The sequence below is a fragment of the Varroa destructor genome, unplaced genomic scaffold, assembly GCF_002443255.2.
Source record: "Varroa destructor unplaced genomic scaffold, Vdes_3.0 BEIS01000002.1, whole genome shotgun sequence".
NCBI lineage: Eukaryota > Metazoa > Arthropoda > Arachnida > Mesostigmata > Varroidae > Varroa > Varroa destructor.
This window is the reverse complement of record NW_019211455.1, coordinates 47,762,960-47,780,315: the sequence shown is the minus strand read 5'-3', so window position 1 is coordinate 47,780,315 and position 17,356 is coordinate 47,762,960.

The window sequence follows — 17,356 nt, the reverse complement described above, 5'->3', positions numbered from 1 at the left end:
TATATATATATATTGTATTTCTCCCCACTTGTCGGACAGACTAAGGCTAAAATCCCCCTTGACGACGTCTTGGCTCTGATCCCGTGAGTTGTTACCGCTTTTCGTAGCTATATGATGCCTATCTTCCTAGAGCAACCACGTTTTGCGCTGCCATGGCTGGTTCAGCTCGTGTAATAATACCAGACTACTTGCGCACCCGAAACCGCGATTCGGGCCTGCTTCGTGCGGATCAACTCGACCCTTTTTCCTCTACGACGAGTCGGGATGGGTCTAAAGCCTCAACAGTCGAGGCATAGACGGAAATAGCGGGTAGGCGAAAAGGACAGTACTCCATCTACGAACCTGCTAGTGGCGTATTCTCTGACGACGTACGGGAGCTCACGTATATCTTTCGAGTAGTTGGAAGGTCGCAGAGGAGTCGTGGGTAGGTGAACACAGGAAAACTATGATCGTGGAGTTTTCCCGTGTTTTGGAGATTGGTTCATAGCTGGCATTGTTTGGTGCGACGGAAAATGACGCTAAAGAAAACGCGCCTGGCGTAGACAATGGGGAAACTGCTGCAGTGACGCAGGCCATTGCGCTATGTTCTGAGCGGAAATGGCCACCTGCATTTCATCCAGCGATTCCCACCACGTATTCGCCTTAGGGGCGTCCTGCAAGAGTCACGCGGTATATCTTTGTAGTGAAGGCAGTGACCACAACAAACCTCTTTTCAACCCATTCATTGGGCCTCTGAAGTCAGTGCAGTTGCCGCCTTAAATGGTATAAGCCATGGTGTTTTTTTGTGTCAGATCCTCCAAGTTTAACGGACTGAGCGCCAAGGCCTATCCAGATTCATATACGCGCCCAAGGCAGGTCAGTTCGCAACCCATCGTTACAGTGCCGCCCATCCGCGCCGACATTGCATTACCAATGGTCTTCCCAAACAGTGCCTATATGACATCTGAGCTGCCACGTTTCTCACAAGTTAAAGAACATTTGCTGAGAAGCTGAAAGATACGATTCACTCTTATTACAGTATCAAGCTATAGCCTAGAGCGTCGATTTCACCTTGTTTCCCTTGTTTGTTTCTCTGTAGGGGCGGCTGTAGCGATGCTGCCAATCCAGGCGGTAAATGTATCATGATACCCATATCCGTGACCCAAGAATAGCTAGCTATTAATGCGCACTTCGTGGATTGCGCAAGTCTTGGTTGTAGCTGGAAACAATTATCCAAGTGCCCCTTTAAAATGCTAGAAATGCGACTATTTCACGCATTTTGACGTCTCATCTGAAACTTATCTGGGTCTCAGACACGCCAAAAAAATGGCCGTTCTCCGCTCTAGGATACCCGCGTAATCTCATGCTTTGTTTTGCGTGGGAGTGATCTCACCTGTCTCTTGTACGGATCGTTACATACGACAGAGATGCTGCAACAGGTTAATTACCTCTGGAGAAACTGTTTGACCGGCTACTATCTCTCACTAGCTCTAGTAACATGACCATTAATCTAGGGTAGAGAAGTCGTCACCAATTACTGGGCCAATATATATGCGACGGCAAATACGCACAGACGTTCATCGTATCGTTTGTCTGGCTGATCTATCGATTACTCGACATTAGAACTAACTACACGATGGCAAAATTTCGCCACGGGAATGGCTAAGAGTGTTCAATAGAAGAAAGAATAACCACCTAAAAAGACTTCGTTTTGTCAAACTTCCAGAATCCATGACGGGCCCATTGTGTCAATAGTAAACACTATTTCGGAATCTGTAATAGTCTATAGATTAACAAGTCAGTCGCATGTCTGATCTAATGCCTAACAGTTGGACAAATCATTTCTGGAGACATTTCTAATAGGTTATACGTTGTCCTTAAGGTCTGCGGGTCAGAGAGGTCAGAAACCATATTTTCATAGCGTTTTCTAATCTACTATTCTGTTCTTTGTCATTTGCTGATGAAAAGTCGGCATTGCTAAGTAAAAAAATGAGGGTAGACTTAGTTTAGTATATGTTTTGTAGCTATCCGCGTCGTTACCTAGTTTACATTTATGAATACCAGTTAAGAAAGGCACATATATTCAAGTGAGCAACGGAAACAAACATCAATTTCCCATGACAAACGCTTGTTCAGAACCTGCCCAAGTACCATTTCCCGAATGATACGAGGAATGGGTTGGCCAATAAATTCTGAATATTGAGTTGCTCGCGTCGACCTATGTCTCGATAACACTTCTAATGCGAATAGGCCTTGCGCTACTTCCGCTGCCCACAAAAGGACACCACCAATCATGTTTTCCAATAAAAAAGGGTACTTCCCCAGGGGTATCTAATGATTACAATGCCTCGTTTGTAGCGAAAGCAAATAAAAGAAGATGTATAATTGAGCAGTTTGAAGGACCACGTGATCAGCCTGGAATGCTCCCCATGGTTAATAAGATTTTTTTTATCGAATAATGTTTTCCACTGATTTTTTGAACCCAGTTGAATATACATCTATATATATATATATATATATATAACGATTACGCGTACGCTTAGGGAAGCATGTACGTACCTACTACTGAGAGCTAGTGTCACTGTCAATTTTGAGCAAATCGGAATCGATTGCTCTCGCCTTATCGCACTCGCATTTCCTCATCGAATGCCTCATCGACTGTATAAATTTCCACTATTGTTTCTTTGATGGCTGACGTGCTCGACAGCTCAAACAAACCCGCATGCTATGCAATACACTAGACTTTATTTTTTACGTTACTGTCCGCCGGCGTGATTGACGCGGTCCACAGGGTGCACGTTCTACGAAAATCAAACGGAATCTCATATTATCAAGCAGACGCTACAAACTTTTGCCAATAAGAACTCCGTCAGCACTCATTATATTGCTGTAATTGCTATGCAGGATTACCCCATATTATAACGCAGTGGACATTACGTCTGCTGCTGGCATTCAAATGGATACTTCGTCGATCTTGTGAATAATTACGTGCAAAGAAGGAAACGATGGCATGAACGTTACATCAATGGTTATGATGTCAAGGGAAGGTAAGTCCAAACAAAAAAAGAAAGGACTACAAATGCAAGAAGCACATTGCCGCCTTCAAAGTCGAAAAATTTGAACCTACGGAGATGATGACAGCTTTTACAGCGTCTAGCAACGAGGCCACACTGTTAGCAACAATGACGGTAGGGTCGCGCCGTATGACGCTCCGTGATCAACGGGTTTATATTGACGGAAATTTAGGTGATCGTGTTAGTGTCGCAAACATTTCAGTGACTCATCGTGGAACTTTCGAGAGTGGTAGAAAACGCTATGATTTTACGCAAACGATTTCCAGAAGTAAGTTCCTAGGATCCCACATCATCGTAAACTGTTGCGCTACGGGTATCGCGAAAAGAATAAATTATGTGTGAAAAGGTAAATTATTAAACGTAATTTTATTGGTAAAATTGATATCACAACATCTAAGGAGTGCGTTCCTTTCGAAATATCGACTTCATTCGCTAAGAAGTACGTAACAATCAAGCATCAAACGATAAGCCATGCCGATCATAACGAAAACACTTCGTCAATCAAAAAAAAAATCACACGTTTCTTCCATCACTTCACCGGCTCTAATATTGACACAGGGTGCCAGTTAGCCGACTTAGCGCTTAGAATCAAAGATAAGTGACTCCTCACATTTGATGATGTCGACCCCCCCCCCCCCTTCTTCCATTGTTACATAAAGCACTACTGGTACTAATATGTCGCCAATATTCTCCTACTCGATAACTCCCCGGGGTAGCATTACTTGCAATGGCTGTAAATAGTTTCGACAACACGATGCAAAACAAAGATAAGTCCAACCGCCGTCGTTGAAAATGCAGGGGCTTCGGAGAACCTGCACTCCTCAGGTTCGATGCCCTGGGCCTGAGCATCACCCACAAATGTTTCAATGATTGGGCCGTCACATGCAAGTGTACTGTTTGCACGACCGCTATTACCCGTTGTAATGGTGAATTTAGCAATATATTGGCTATAGCGTGATGCATTTGTCATCAGTGCTACCTGGAGTCTCCATCTGGGTTATCTCTTGTTCTATCATAACCATGTACATGGCCGGGGTTTTCACAGACTTCACTTGGTTCGCTCGTTCTGACAACATCAACGACAATAGTACGTAGTACGTACCCGAGCCCAAAATAGACCACATTGAAACCTTCACTGGAGCCGGCCGGGGTCTTCGAAAGTTTGGTAAGTAATTGTTCAGGTTGAAAATATTAATCGTACTGGATGAAAACGTTTGTCTTGTATTATATCGAATTTCACGTATCCAGCGATTGATTTGTAAAACAACAGCTCAACAGGCCAGTCCGAAATCAATAAGTGTGGCACCTTTACGAACCATAATTCCACCGCAATGCTACCTCGCCTTTGTCGCTACCGAAAGTTTTACGAATTGTAAACAAAAGCTACGCGACTTTTAGCAATCAACCCGTGACCGAATTAAAAACAGTTTCCGAAGATAGATACTCGAGGAATAAAGCAATACTAGTAAAGAATAAGGGTAGTCGAATGAATGGGGAACTTGACCGGCTAAATACCGACAGAAAGATTCGCTATGCATCGACCTAACAGGCGGGTCCCAATGAAAGGAGCCATGCTTTTCATCATGTTACAGAAAAAACCATAACCAAAGCCTACTACAGTATCAAGGACTAGCTGAACCAATCGCTAAAAGCATCAGTTTCTCTCTTGTAGAAATAATGTACTATTTGACACGTTTTTTTTTTTTTTCTAAATTATCGGGTTATCTTGAAAAGTCGAAGACAATTACACCGTCTTTTTTTTTAACGAAAAAACAGCGTGTTTTGGGCAAAAACCTATAGTGAAAAATAACCTGCGTAATTTATTTTTAATCAGAATAGTAATTCGAAATCGAAAATTTAATTTCAAGTCAAATGATGAATTAAAAAAATACCACGAAAGCAGCTTATACATAGCCCTTAAAAATACTATATGAATACATAGACAATATATAAAGCTCTATATAAAGAAAGAAAAATGAAGCTAAATGAAAAGAACAGGATTAATGTTTTTCTTTTGTACTGTATTGGATGCACCTATCCAACGGGATGAATAAATGTGAGTAAGATATGCTGAAATATGTACCTTTCCTCCGTATGGAATCAGAAATGTATTGTATATGTGTGTGTGTGCGTGTATGTATGAATTGGAAAATCTGTTTCTCAATGGTAGACTATAGAAAATGCGCTCATTCGTTCTTTTCTAGGACCGTTTTCCGTCTTAGGGAACTTCCTTGCCTAATCCTTGTGCTGGGTAGTATAGCCCCCTGTAAAAGATTCGTGATCGGTAAGGCATAATTTCTCAGGACGCAATAGAGACAAAAATATAATTGAGCCGAACAATTCGATAAGAGTCAGGTTTAGCATTAAGTTCCGTTAATATGAGTATGAATAGCTCGCGTAGTCGGTAATAATAATAATTGCATTAGCATTAATAAAAACAGACGGCCGCCCTGCCTAGGGCTTTATAGCTCAATAAAATGGAGGCCAAGACATCGAGATTGTTTATGAGAGGGATGGAATCCATTTTCAAACGATACAATGCGTAACGGTTTGCTATTCCAGGAACTGCTCAAGCCAGACAGAGTTCACCAGAAGTCTTACTATTGTGAATTCATTGTTAGCACTATGGTGTAATGATATTTTAAAAATGATAAGCCGTAACTCTTGCGGTAACGAGGAAATGACTTCGGTACAACTTCACCAGAATTCGGTTAAAGTTTTTCTCCAATGTTTACAAAATCTTACAACAAACGTATCTTTTTATTGGCGTCATAATATTCCATATTTCTATGGAAAAAAATAAATAAATAGATGTGAAAGCACTATCTATCAGCAGAATACTTAGTTTGTAAAAATGCCATGGCCTATTTCGAAGCGTATCATAATAACCAATAAATGAATCGAATTTTCTGCTGCCGTTGACCAGTTGCTTCAGATCGCTGGTTCCCAGCATGAAACAAACCCGGTTTCGAACCTGGGCTGCCTGACGTATCCTTAAAATGTTTAAGCACTAGCACACGTAGCATAGTTCGCCGGAACAAGACTGTTCTCGAAATCTGTGATATTTATTATAGAACTAGGCTATTAATTAATATCATGCTGATATCAATCAAGCTAAGCCAGCATGAGTCTCTCAAGAAACGCTGCACTCAACGTCAATGCGTTGTCAGACCTTTCATATATAGACTGAAAGACTCGGCCAAAAGAAAACTACTAGACAACAGAAATATACAGTATACTCAGATACCTAAAAATGGCCTATATGAAAATAATTCATTCTAACATCGCCGTGACATGAGTCGCTATTTGTGCCACAAGAGTGATCGTTGAGAAGCTCATTGGTCCGGACCGGTGCTGACCTTTCGGAGTTCCTGGAACTTAGGCTGTACCAAGGCAGTTATTTTCTTCACCCACCGATCATCACAACATAGTATGAAATAAACGGGTGGTGTCACACGATGCACCGTGGGCGCGAAAAGTGTCGAGGGTCTGAGTCCGGCGCGGAGCGGCCGACCGCTCGTGCACAGGAAAACCCCTTTCTCGACTTCAGGCTTTAAGAAAATTCACGAGCCCGCTGCATCCGCCTACTCCCGTCCGGTAGTTGAAGCACTACGAAGCGATACGGTAACGATGTCGCTCCTGTAATTTACACTTTTCTCTTTAAAGCGGACTGTAAGATCCTCACTACTAGCACGTTTCCTCTTTTTCTCCCAACTTGGAGAAGTCGGCTGGCGTGAAGTTGGCGCTATGGCGAGCCGTCCGTGACCCACCACAGACAACTGCAAACTAGTTCTTTCATAGCGCTTTCTCGAACGTCGTCTTTTCTCTTCAATAACTAACAAGGCACCGAACCGAGCTACTCAACTCGGCCCGAGCTGAAAATAGGTTGAGAAATACCTCATTTCTTGTTGGACAAGGAAGTAAACGCCGACAGTGGCAGACCTAGCTAAGGGAAACAAGAGGCGCAACGATGATCATGCTGCGCTGTGCCGTGGTGAACTTGGCGGGGGTGGTTACCTAAGCCATAGTCATGAAGAAGGAAGACACGATAGTAGTAAGCGCTGTGCTGCGGGTCTATTCTGAACCGACAGATTCCGTCAGCCATGGTTCACGCATGTGTCAGACAAGGCGATCATTTTCTATAACGCATGAACGTTTTCCACGATTAGGCCACCGCTAAGCCGTTATCGATATAGGTACCCAGATATCACTGTGACGATTATAGAGTCGACGAAAAAAGGAAAAAGAAGAACAAAGTGATAAATGACGATGTTGTGATGAGGTCATCTTGCCAAATCCCATGAAACTCGCGAACAAGGTAGGGTGCAAAATTAGCCTATCTCTGAGACGTTTGGCTTTCAAGAGTAGCATTTAGAAATACAGGGGAAGCGAATGGTAGAGAAGTTTGTATGTAGAATACCGACAGGAACAGAAATAATTGGTTTACAAGGTAGAGAGATTGATCATCTTGAGCCTAAATGATCGAGATTCCAGCATTATATGGGTGCTTAAAGTCGATTATGGGACGACCTGATCCCGTATGTGTGGCCTGTTTATAAGAGGGGATAATCTAAAGGAAAATCATTTCATTTGTGAGTACTCGATTTCGATAGATGGCCGAATCAGTGCGCAAGTGGCAAAACGTAAACAGATAATAACCATACTGAAGTTGCTTTGCATGTTATTGACGGTTTACGACCCCGAGCCTTATTAAGAACAAACTATGATAAGTAAGTTTTCTTGCAACGACACATTCGCGACCTCGTTACAAGTTTGTTAGGAATGTAAGTGGAGGATGTGTATAAAGAGATACTTGAAAGGGTTTTAGAGAGAAGCTAGTTCCAATTATGCTTCTGACTTTGCAATGAATTGTCTCAAATTTTACGTCATGCACTTCCCTTGATTTTTTCTTTTCTGTTTGTTGCCTTTTTAAATGCTTCCTTTCTACTCTAGTTTAGCTAGAGTATTTTTGTCTAGTTTGAATTTAGTTTTAACTTTAGTGGAAGTCTCGTTCACACTGATCCTACAACAATACAAGAAAGTTTCAGTTTCCAAAGCCTTTTATATCTACGCATACCTTTAATAGCAGTTGATTTCACCACCTGCCACCATGCGCAGGATGCTTTTAATGCATCCACGATCACAATCAAGTTCAGCTCAACTTGTCTCCTTACTTGATGGGCTATCTGTTCTAGGGTAAGTCAACTAACCACTTTGATTAATTAAAAGAAGAGCATATTACGGAGAAGGCAACTGCTTAGGTAGCTTACTACTTAATGTACTATTAGGTACATAGATGCAGGTCATAGAGAAAAGGCATGGACAAAGAAAAAACGAAGACGTGCCTGCAAAGCCGAATAGCTGTCGTGGACATAGCCCTACCTACTTTCGCCAGCTGAACGTAACGGGACTAATTTTCAAACTTACAGAACAATAGCCTTAATATAGCCAAATAGTTATAGCCACACGGGACAGTGGTGGACCTCAGGGAGGTTTTATATTAGTGAGTTAGTTTCCATCAAGCAATAACATATTCGAAGGTTTACGTTCTCTGCTGCGGCGCGACGCATTCCCATCCAGCAGTGGTTCTTTATACAACTGATTGCCACAGGAACATTCCCCAATGATTTCCCCAATCCACGCCTCATATATATTACAACGAGTTCTCTGCCATGCAAAAAGTTGTTAGGGTGTAGTATATGCTCCACAACCGGTGCACAGCTTTCAGCTGACATTATCGTAAACCCTCCTCTCCCTGAAAAGTTTTCTTGGCCGACTTCACTAGATCAACGCAGCACGTTACGCGCAAGTGAATGCTTTTGGCCAAATTGCTCGGTCTGTCTCATCGGAAAATTCTTGAATATTTATCGTTTAAGTTGTGCGCCATAAAGGGTCCTTGGTGGCCGTCACGGCCACACGGACAGTCGCAGGCTATCTGTTTCGACTTCGTTCACGATAACGTCGTATTCCGATTGAAAATACGACGTTGAAGGATGCTAGAGTCTCTCTGAAAAGGAGAAAGTGAGACGTAAAACGTCTCTAAACGCTTTCTGCGTGTGTTCAAATTTGTGCGATCCGTGATCGCTTCGCCCCAGTCGAATACTAGCCTCAGCAGCTCTGCCAATGGCAGACATTCCTGGCTAGATCGTGTATGGATCAACGCTCTCACTGCCGAGTTGACGCAGCTGGTACAGCGGTTTAGTCTTGTGCTAAGACTGAAATATGACCGAGTCACGGGTAGAACGAGACTAGTGTCACAAAGCGTTCCACAAAGGGAAGTGGGTTGCTTGAAATTTGAATTCTTGCGGGCTCCAATCTTGGGTTGGAGCGATCTACGTGAATAGACGGAATGAGGGAAGTGTTTGGAGCACTCTGATCCGAGGATCGTCGTACTCCGTATCCCACCCAGCACATTTTTCTGACTAGTACATTTTATGGGTCGAATTGCGGAAAAGCGGCTCTAAGCGGACACATCTGAAGTAATGTCCTGAAGACGCGCATGTTCTGCGAGTCCAGACCTCTGCTAGGCGAGTGGAGAAATAGAGAAAAATGACAACAAGTCAAGGATGCAGTGCTAAAAGTTGGTGGTATGGGACTTTGGACATCCGAATTGAGGCAGTATGCTATAAAGTACCAGTGTCTTACCGGACAAAGCTCATCTGAAGCAACATTCGTCATCCGTAAAACCAATAAATGTTGTGGTGTTCTACATGATTGTATGAACGGAGGAAGAAGTCAATTTGACATTTGTACTATCGGAAGTCCTGTCGCATGTAGATAGAATATCCCGAATAGAATAGTTCGAACAAATGTTGAATCAAAGAGCGGTTAGGAACACCTGATGGATTATATTTAGGGCTTTCTATGCTGTTTTCATTTATATGCATGTATACATTCGCTATGTAGCTGACATCCCTGTACATTTTGTAATTAAAATAACAACTAACAAATCTAGTTGTATACAATATACAATAACGTTTGAAGAAGTCTGCAATAGGTAAGCTGTCGACTCGATATCAATTAATACACGGATATTTCTAACATACATATAGATAGTGATCCTTAGTGTATTAATTGTATCAATTGAATTAATCAATTCAGTGTATTTCTTGAAACGTAACCGTGCTTAATTCCACCCTGTGACCATCCCATACACTTGAGTTCATACATAAGAATTAGATCTAATATACAAATACGATTTTAACAGAAATTTTTCTCTGACATTTGTTTCAGGTCCTATAGTTTGTTCTTTGATATACATGCTGAACGATCTGCCACCGGTGATCGCTTACCGTAAGCCGGACGCTCTCATTAACTAGCATGTGCCGCACCCTTAGCAATGTCAGGAATACCACGCCACCCACGTAGGCCGCATAGCATGATCAATCTCTGCGTCGACATGTAGCCGCATCGCCGTGCTTCCCCTATGATAACTAGACCTCGCACCTGGCTAACAGCTTCGGCACCAGGACCCGATAATGGCTTTATTAGACTCGAAGCACTCTCCTAATATCACCGCCCTCAATTTCGACCAGCATTGCTTTCTGTTTATGTGAGACTGAGCAGTGGACTTATTCGATAGGGTCGCACGTCGAACAGCCGAATAACCAATGAAGCAGTGTTACCGCAAAGTTTTTCTGGACCTTAATCTATCCTGCTATATTCCGCCAGATTGGCTGTGCCTACGCCACATTAGAGGACATTGATACATGGAGAATAACTTAGCACCACGAGTAACTTAGCCTAGTGCAGCGCAAGATGCCAGACTCTCTTCTAAATCGCCCTGATGCTCTAGCAGAGATAAAGATGGATGCCCTACGATCTTGTGTGTTTCACCGCAGAGTTCCCGAAGGCGGGGCACCCTCGACACTTGACGAGGTGATTGTCTACGAGGACTGCCTGTACAGTCGGGAGGTGCCGTCTCGGACCGATAAAGCACTTTCGACGCAATTTTTCCTGGGACCTACTTAGTTTGCTACTCCACAGTTCGCGTTGTTCTTTAGTAGCAAATTCCGTCCAAGGATAGCTTTTATATAACTTGAGTATTGAGGGTGTTCAAATAATCATCACTCCTGGAAACATCTAATCCACCGAGGATCTCCTTCTTCACGTCGAAATACCAAGCAGACTTCATTTATCAATCAAGTGCATGCTTCGTTTCCTAGACTTGTCGTGTGTTTCGACGATGATTATTATATACGAAGAAGCTTCTTTTGCTCGCAAACGATTAAATACGGTGCCAGGGCTTGAACGCGCGCTTGGGAGAAACTTTGGGTAACATCTCCCTTGTATGTTCTTTTTCAGCCCCCCGCTCCGCCTCTCTCCATCCTACTGATGCGTCGCTTCCAGCGACTGCGGCCGTACTACATAAATTAGTAAAGCGGTAGGATCGAAGAGACCAGGTCCAATTCATTGGCGCATGTAAGGTCATTATTATTAAGGTTATTATTATTATTATTATTATTAAGGTTATTATTGAAAGTACCGTATGTGCTCATTTAGGTAATTAAGGTTGTTGCATTGGAGAGTTGGTCCTGTGTAAGCGCACTACTTCGTCATCGGATCTGTTCAAGTCCTATCTGGTTTATTATAACTGTAATTATTAAAGCATAGTAATAAAATAGTAATACGGAATATGCCGTTTGCCATAGAAGGTTGGTATTTACTTTATTAAACAGACCTTAAAATAAACCTGATATACATTATTCATGAATATCATTTATAAGCCAAATGGTTACCAGCTTCACTACTATGTCACCGTAGGCAGATCCGGTGGATTTTGAAATTGAATAACTTTTGACTTACGAGCTAGCACACGAAATTCCGCCGATAAATATTCCAGTCATCTAGAAGCTTGCGAGCAACAGCCGCCCGACTTCACTCCAGGAAAATGGGTTCAGCAAAAAAATATATATTTTAGGTCCGATAATCAACGTTCAGTGGCTAAGTTTTTGCTTTTTCAAGGCCACAGCACTACGAAAATCGCCGGAGATTGGGTAAAATATTAGAGAAGAAGGCTTTCAATGAAAGCGCAGCACGTGAATGGTGCAGACGTTTTAAGAACATAAATTTAAGTGTTAGAGATCAGCGAAGAGAAGACTAAATGTTACGACCCTTTCATAAAAGCAGTTTAAGAGCTTTTTTGGGAAAAACTGGCATTTTACAGGTAACGTATTACAGAATTAAAGGTCAACTATTGAAAATACGGAAACTGAAAAATATGTTCGGACGTAAGATGATGATAGTTCCTATCAACCATCATAGGTCGGCCGTAACTTTTGCTACACTGAAACTGGGCTCGCTACATCTACTTCCTCACACATTGTTGGCATAGAAAATCGAAAGCTCGCAGCCCGACTACTTGATAACAATGCCAGACCCCATCGTCATGTTCTAATTACTTTTTGAGCAAAGGAATATATAACGTTGGCTTTAATGCGCTTATTCTCCCGATCTAAGTCCGTGTGACTACGACACCACTCACGCCCTAAAAATCGCAACTGGTAAACGAGCATATTCTGCTAGGGAATTACTTCGAAAAACCATCGATAGAGATAGGATAAGTTTATGACTGTCGACAAACTGCCGGGGCAAATGTGCAAAAAAATTAAAAAAACCAGTACTTTTCGCATATATCGAAGGGCGCAACAAAATATTCAATTTCCGCGGCATTTATTTGCAACAGGGCGATAACTAGCAGCACTGCTAATTTTCGAAAATATCTCCGCTTCAAAATGATTATATGTATGTTAATTTCATTTACGATACGCTAGTCCTGGACCTAACAAATCCTGTAGACGCTGCAAAATTGATAGGTGCAGTTTGTAGGCTTCTGTTCTCTAGTCTAAATGATAGATCTTTGTGCAATTGGTTATTCTGGTTTCGATTTTGATAGGAGGTACTGCATAACCGAGCGGCTTCTGTATTAAATAAGTAACTTCTCGAAATTCATTGAGTTTGGACATAGTCCTTGCAGTCTAGCGAGAAGCTTGAGCAAACGCTGCTGTTATATAATCTATGGTTTCATATACAGTTTAGTTAAATATGCAAAAGCCATGCTTGAACGGGTGATAGACAGGGATGGCAAACGTCACCTATGGAATTATACAGTTTCCTGAGCAGCGTCGCTTCTCGTAAGAATATGAAAATTTACGTTTTTAAGGAAGCTTCCGTTATTTTGTTAATGATATATCTGAAATCAGTCAATGAAAAATGTCAGGTCAAATAAGATATTTTTTGAATTTATGCATTAGTTTTATCACGTAAAAATAGAGCTTCTCCACGACCGGAATCTTAGAAACATCAACAAAACCTAAAGCTTCTTGCATTTGCTAGCTGAATTGAACTTACCTGGTGAAACACTCTTGACTATAACTAGCAATAATGTTCCTTTTCGTTCACAATTCAGCATCCTGCCGAAATTAAGGTTTTGAGGAAAACCATTTATTTAGACTGTTTGTGGTATTACAGAAGAGAGTACGAAACGGTAATCGCTAATATAGCATCATTAATTTCATGTTCGCCGATAAAAGGCAATATATATTTAATGAGCTTGCGGGTTCAGGCCAATCGGACATTTCCTACGTAGCCCAGACAGGAATTGAATCATCAGCTACTTCATCCCTCCACGCTACTCTCAAAAAATTAGGTTATACTGATTGGCCATAGCAATGCTGGCTGAGATCACCCTGATGCTTAAGGCCGTTCACAATATACAGCTTAGGTTAATGGTAATTACGGTTTAACGGGGTAGTAGGATCATTTTTCGATCTGATGTTGTTATCGTTCAGAAGACAGTATCAAAAGGGAAGCGCGAAACTTGGGTAGTGGAATTTATGTCCACGATTGATCGGCTTTGTCTCGAAGTTCATGTCTTCTTATTAAGGACTGAAATGACAAATAATTGCAGAAAACAAATGGTTTCCCATTTAAGTCCTAACCCTACATACAAAAACTGCCATTATGGAAATGTTTTCTTCTTCCTTCAATTGGTCCGCGGACTGTTTCCTTCCACAGCGTAGGACATAAAAACGTATACAGCTCACCTTCATAAGGACCACGACATATTAGTTAATATCTCATGCATTCGATGCCAAGGTGAAGAACACAGCAAAAGGAAAATTGTTGTGTTAATCGAAAATTAAATTTTAAAATAAACCTGGAACATTTTTTACTGCCGACGTACTTACATAGTCGTTATTATTTGAAAAACATAGTAATTCGTTTTTATAACGCCTTTATAATTAATAAAGGTACTTGTAGATGAGTAAATTTTCATGGTCTCATTATAAATAGCTTCCGGGTAGGTACGGACAAAACATTAACCACATGTTAGATGATGCGTTAAAATTAGCCATATATATATATATATATATAATTAAAACTGAGTGTCTATCTATTGATCTACTTGTACGTAATGATAACAGAAAACAAACTAGATGAGATACCTCGATAATCTTTATTCAGATACCTCAGACCTCACTGTATCTAAGGCGAACTTGTTAGGTAATTCTAGTTGTACATAAATAATTGTTTCCCATTTAGTATGTCCGCCTTAGTTACACATTGTTTCACACTTTTAGGCTCAACCTGGACCATTTTCCTAGATGGTCCTAGAATGAATAAGCGCACACGTCATCGCCACAACATCAGAAAAAATCTAGGTTTCTGGCCTAGACCATTCGACGTGTCTTGTGGTGTAATAGGACAAACATATTACCACTTCACAATCACGGGGACCGTCAGCCATAAACGCTGCTCCGCTGCCTTTCTAGGAAGACAAATGATTGCTTCAGCTTCGTCTCAAGGCTAAACTCGTATCACACCCTCTGCATTTTCATTAAACCCGTATTGATTTGCTGTTTCGCCAACGCCTAATGATACCTCGGCCGACCAAACCCTCTGCCTGTAGCTATTATAAAAAGGAGAGTTTGCTCGTCTGACCACGAGCCCCGCGATAACATTGTGATGCTGGGTTCTCTGAACCGACTGAACAGGCGGCGGGTTAAGTGCCATACTGCACCTTAAGGAACTACGTTATAAATGTAATCAATGCGGTGGAAGGAACTATGCTGACTTCTTGTGTTCCTATAGTTGGAGTGATTGGCGCTTGCTTGATAGGTGCTGCGTAAGTGGATAAAATTAATACAGTTTTACAATAGTCTGCCTTTCAGACCCTACATCTACCGAAAATCGAGTCGAAAATTCATGGCTGTTGTAGAAGTATCCTAAAAGTCTTGGAAGAACGAAGCTGGAAAACACTCCTGGTTAGGTGTTGGTCAAGGGAAAACCTTTCTTTAATTGCTCGAATCGGTTTTTAAAAAGGGCTTTGAACCTATATCTCGACTTAGGCTGAATCATCATCATCAATCAATTGCTTCGATACACTTCACCACTGGTTACATTGTTTGCTTTTAAATAACTGTAATACTGCTGACAGCTTCGACAATAAAACTCAAAAACGATCCCTATCACCGGTCTACGTTTTCTTTCTATCTTACGCAGAATTATAACTGTGCCGCGCTTTAACACCCATATAAGTAAAGACTCTTAACTTAGATGGTATAGATAGCTGAGTTCCTGGTACCATGCGTACTAAAGAAAAACGTCTGTAGCTATAATATGAAAGCTCGCATTTACAAACACAAACAAATTAAATTTCATTATTTATTTCATTACCTTTGACACAAGTCAATTATCATCGCAATATTGGCTAAGAACATTTTCGCCCCAAGAGCTTTCAGAATGTACAGCTTGATTAATTGAATCGTAATTGGGTCAAACAATGCCCAGGTTTCGACCGGTGTATTGGGTTATCAATCCTTCCTACAAGTATCCGCCACTCACTATCCGTGAGACATTTGAAATAGGAGCTTAAACCAGTAGGTCTATAGTCAGACTATTATTATTCAGACCAATGAACATGGCCAACAGGGAAACGAATGGGAAATTAGTCATTTTTTAACCAAGGTAGAAATTCCCACTCAAAACAAATATATTTTTTAAGAGGCGTATGTCATCTCATTTTTTGCACACATACGGGCGTCTACAGATGAAATAAGCTCTGCAAGTTTCGTAACCTCGCCCGAAAAAATTGCCTTCCTTATTAAGCTCGGTTGCCGCATCGAGTATCGACTTCAAAGAGCTGAAGGAGATGCTTTCATATAATTGAAATGAAAAACGGTATTTATATTTTCAATGAAAATCTGTATCTGATTTTCGAAATTCGAACTGACAACCGCTCATCAGCTTTACCGTGTCGATGCGTCCATTATACAGCTGAAACAAGTAATAAATATTAAATAATGAACTCAATAATAATAAAAAAAATTTTAAAAATTACGACTTCTATCATATGGATGACTCTTCGCCTCTTTGACGAGAAGAACAAGCGAGCTGGCTTTATTTGAGCCTGGACGCGCGTCTTTAAGTCGTCGGGTTATTGCAAGATGACCTTTTGACTTTTCAAAGAAAATTATTAGCGTTCAGACTTGGGGAAAATATATCTTGATTTAGTTTCTTTAAAGATCAAACGCACATTTTTACAAACAACTAATGTCTTTTACAGGAAAGAGTGCATACTGCAAATGTTTACGACCGTTTCTCAAACGCGTTCCACGAAATAGGAAAAATTACCCAGCATTTAGAAGCAGACGAAACACGCTAAATATGACGACGCTGGCGAGGATGAAACGTTAGAAAGGGTTGACGTTGAGAAGCGCCACTCCACTCGAATCTACTATAAATGCGCAAATAAAGAAAGCCTGCAACAAACATATATATATATATATATATTCTGTTTATAACATATATATATATTATATATGTACTGAAAGTTTACGTGAAAAAAAATTCAAGGATCTAATGTCGTTCCAAGGCAAAAATAATTTTTCTCCTGCAGACCGGAATAGTCTTAGCGAAAATCCCTAGACACCCATTTCTAAATAAGTTTCAACAAGATTAATTTGTTTTCCTTTAGTAATCGATAATAGCATGGTAGCAATATCATATTATTATGATTATGACACACTGATTTATCAGTGGTCGTATCTTAATGAAGCTCTGCCCGAACGAATTTATCGCCAGCTGCATTACAGTTTACATTGTATGTGAACTGTTTCATTATAGTGCTCATTGCAGAGAGCTGTCTGCTAAAGAGCAGACAGCTCTCTGCACTCAGCTACGCCCCCTCACACTTAATATCAATGTATGCATTTATGTAGATGACTATGACCCAGGCTATATGGCTAGCCGACTCACGAAAATTGTCTTTCATTTTTCGCACTTCCCAACTAGAATTATGT